Below are 3,875 nucleotides of genomic sequence, written 5' to 3'. Positions count from 1 at the left end.
GTAATACATAAATCCAGCAAAGAACTTTGATCTGGATTAAATAAAGAACTCTTATAAATCCAAAAACAAAAGGAAAAGAAAAACATACACACACATTCTTACATACAAATAGAAGCAAGAAACTCCTGAAATATCCAGTAATTAATATAATTATTGAGCCATTAGGAAAAAGTAAATGGCTAGATAATGCATACTGAGAATATATTCTACTCCTTGGCCTGGTTCACAGCCCTCCCTGATCTGGTCTCCCCTATCTATCTGACTCTACCTAGGACTGCACACCCAGGCCATCTCTCTGCCTCAGCCATTAATATGCCTACCCCATGTCTACCCCTGGATTTTGATGCTCGCCAGAAAAGTACATTCAACACTGTCTAGTCACAATAGACAATTAATATGTATTTGTTGAGTGAACACATGCATGAAAATGTAAGATAATAAATGCCTTCCTTCCTGTTTCTCTGCTTTTCCAAATCCTGTCTATCCTTTGAGGTCCACACATATCTCATCTCTTCTGTGAAGTCTTTTCTAACCACAACAGCAAAAGTACTAATTCTTCCCTGAGTTCTTCTAGTTCTTAACAGAACTATCCTTTGATTTTTATCACATTCTGTCACGCATTATTTTTTCATATTCACAGATACTACTGCCCCATCAAAACAATAAATTTCAGAAGAGCAAGGAACATGGCTGTCACCTATTTATATCATTATAGAGTGTTTGTCCAATAGTCTTTTTTTTTTTTTTTTTTGCGGAACGCGGGCCTCTCACTGTTGTGGCCTCTCCTGTTGCAGAGCACAGGCTCCGGACGCGCAGGCTCAGTGGCCACGGCTCACGGACCCAGCCGCTGCGCGGCATGTGGGATCTTGCCGGACCGGGGCACGGAACCTGCATCCCTTGCATCGGCAGGCGGACTCTCAACCACTGCGCCACCAGGGAATCCCTGTCCAATAGTCTTTTAAACAGTGGTGCTCTGTATTTTTCAGAGAATGATGGAGTATAATGATGAAGAATACAATCTCTAGAGTCAGACAGACCTGAACTCTGGCCCTGGTTCTGCCACTTCATAGCTGTGTGACTCTGGGCAATTATCTGACTGCTATAAGTGTCAGTTTCATCATCTGTGAAAGACGGATAATTACACATCCTTAAAAGGATGAAATGAAATAATATACATAGAGTACTTAACACAAATAGGAAATATATGTTAAATGATAGCTAGTAGTAGTTGTATTCATTATTGATTATGGCTCTGAATTGTAAAAGCATTTACTCAGAAAATAAGGGAGAAACAAACATGAACACAGAATAACAACAAAACTAAGGATAATAGAACAGCCAATGAAAATCTCCAGTGTATAAAAATGTCCAGCTTGTCTTTCTTCTCCTACAAACTACTCTACATGTGGCCAAAGGTTAGAGAGTTCCGTTCCCTCACACTGCATGAATTTTCTCGTTCCATCTCAGATGTCTGGTTTCTCGCCTCTTTCTAACAGGCAGGGTCTCAAACAAATGACACAGGGTAATTTCAGGTACAGTATTATCCACCCTGATAATTTATTTTCTGTTCCTAGTGAAGGTTAGAGGTGTCCTTTTCTTGCAAAAGACGTAACGTGAACCTCGGGGTCCTTAATATCCTTAGGAGCCTCTCAGTTTCTTCTGTTCTCTCATGTGCACATGAGGAGAAAAGCTGCTAGCCAACTTAAATTTAATTTACCAGTTTAAATTTGCTTGTACTTCACACTGTCGGGAGAATAATGAAAGCAGCTTCATTTATGTAGACAGAACTATCGGGGGGGGGTCTCAAGAGTAACGAATCCACCCTTAGTGAACTGTACCCCTCATTGCCACCTACTGCCATCATCAGTCATGAATAATGCTGGCAGCAACTACAACTGATCAAATTTGTTACGTGTGCCCTAACCAGGGAAGAAGGGTTGAGGCAGGGTTGAGGCCCCTCCTTGCCTGGGTGTGCTTCCACAGTGAGCTGGGGCCAGGCTCCATTCAGTCTTCTATTTGTGCCTGATGCCATGGGTAGGGCTCACATTCAGGCTTCTAATAACTCTCTTTCATACTCCTTTAATCCACTGCTGCTCGTACTTGTTCCCACGGGGCACTAGTGTTCCATAAGCTGTAGAGAGGGAGCGTTCGACTGTAATATTGAGTAATGATCGCCTTTACCCTGTGTGCAAAAGAAAAAAAGTTAATGGATCGCATGTTCTCAATTGAAATTGTTCTCCAATCCTTTTTTACAAGTCTTTGGCTCCAGACACCACTTTTCTGCTTAAGGTTGCCAGTCGATGAGAGAAGAAACTGAAACTGCAAATTCATATCCACAGGAAAACTCAAAACCAATCGTTTATTCCTGGCTCAGCAGTTTGTTGGGTGTTTTATTTTGTTTTAAAATGTGTGAGCCGGTGGTTATGAGTTTACATGGTATCCAAATAATATGAAGTGCATTTCTTGTTGCTAGTAAAAATATATAAAAACGGTGTGTAGATGAAGTAAAAAATATATTGATTTGTATTTTTTTAAGTATTTTACAGGAAAATGGTGTTCTGCAAATAAGAGCGTGTGTTCTGGATCTCTGCCTTTCTGAAAAAGTCTGAGATGCCCTGTCTTAGAATAAGTATTTTATTCCTCTAAAGAACATGTGTAGAAATGATTCGTGGATAAAGGCTGAGCCTCAGTACATGTACCCTGTGTGTGAAGTAACCATGCAGTTATTTGTGAACCATCGCTAAAACTGGTACGTATGTCTGAGGATTCAAACCACTGTTTGACGTTTAGTATCACGTATGCAGACGTTCTTAGTGCTGTTTGGCAATAGAATTTTGTGATTGGGAAGGGCCATGAAGGTATTTGAGCAAGCTATCTGAAACTCGAACCTCCCAATAAGTGGTCCTTTATCCTCTCTGTGAACACGTCCTGTAGGACCTTCACATGACCCTGACGTCAAGGTGAAATAATAGCATCTCTGTTCAAGGCTGTGTTATTTACACGTGGTTCTGTGTGAAGGAAATGAAGAAATACAGTATATTTTTAGACTAGTAAGATGCTTCACAATAGGAATTTATACTATAATACGGGTGCAAATATGAAACTGTATTCCTATATATACAAACTCTTTGAATCTTAGTGGAACATGTCATGTTTTAAATTGTAATCTTCAATTGCATATTACTCAGTTTGGAAATTTCCACCCATGGCCTGAGAGAGGAAGAAAATTCTCTTTATATATACAACCTTCATTCACACAAGACATTTTATTTATATTACTGATTTAATAAAAAAAATCCCCTACTGTGCAAATGTTCTCCATATGTGGAGACAGAGGTCCAGGATGCATAAAGCCAGTTCTTTGTGTTTTTCAACTTTTAAAAAATTATGGACATATAATATTTGGGAGGTTTTTTTGATTACTGAATATGTTGGTATTTTGCCACTTTTAATTTTTTCTTAATCAAGGTAAAAGCTCATAATATAAAACTCAGTTTTCATCATCTTATTTGCCCTATATCTACTCTTATGGGGCTTTAATTTCTCATGCAAAATTCTGGTGTTTTCCCAATAAAGGGTAAGGCCAAAGAGAAATGACACAGAGTCCGGAAGTTGGGAGAGAGTGATTTGAGACCAGTGCAAAGAGAAAGAAAGGGACAAAGCTGGTTCGGGAGTAGGTAAATGGTTAGGCAGTTACCATGGAAGGAGCTAGGAAGACATTGGACAGGAATTACAGCAGAGAAACAGGGAGTATAGTGAAGGGGATTTTTTTTTTTCCTTTCGGTACGCGGGCCTCTCACCGCTGCGGCCTCTCCCGTCGCGGAGCACAGGCTCCGGACGCGCAGGCTCAGCGGCCATGGCTCACGGGCCCAGCC

This window comes from Neophocaena asiaeorientalis, unplaced genomic scaffold (assembly GCF_003031525.2).
Source record: "Neophocaena asiaeorientalis asiaeorientalis breed wild unplaced genomic scaffold, Neophocaena_asiaeorientalis_V1.1 scaffold150, whole genome shotgun sequence".
Classification (NCBI taxonomy): Eukaryota; Metazoa; Chordata; class Mammalia; order Artiodactyla; family Phocoenidae; genus Neophocaena; species Neophocaena asiaeorientalis.
The sequence above is the reverse complement of the archived record's forward strand: the minus strand, read 5'-3'. Positions refer to the sequence as shown.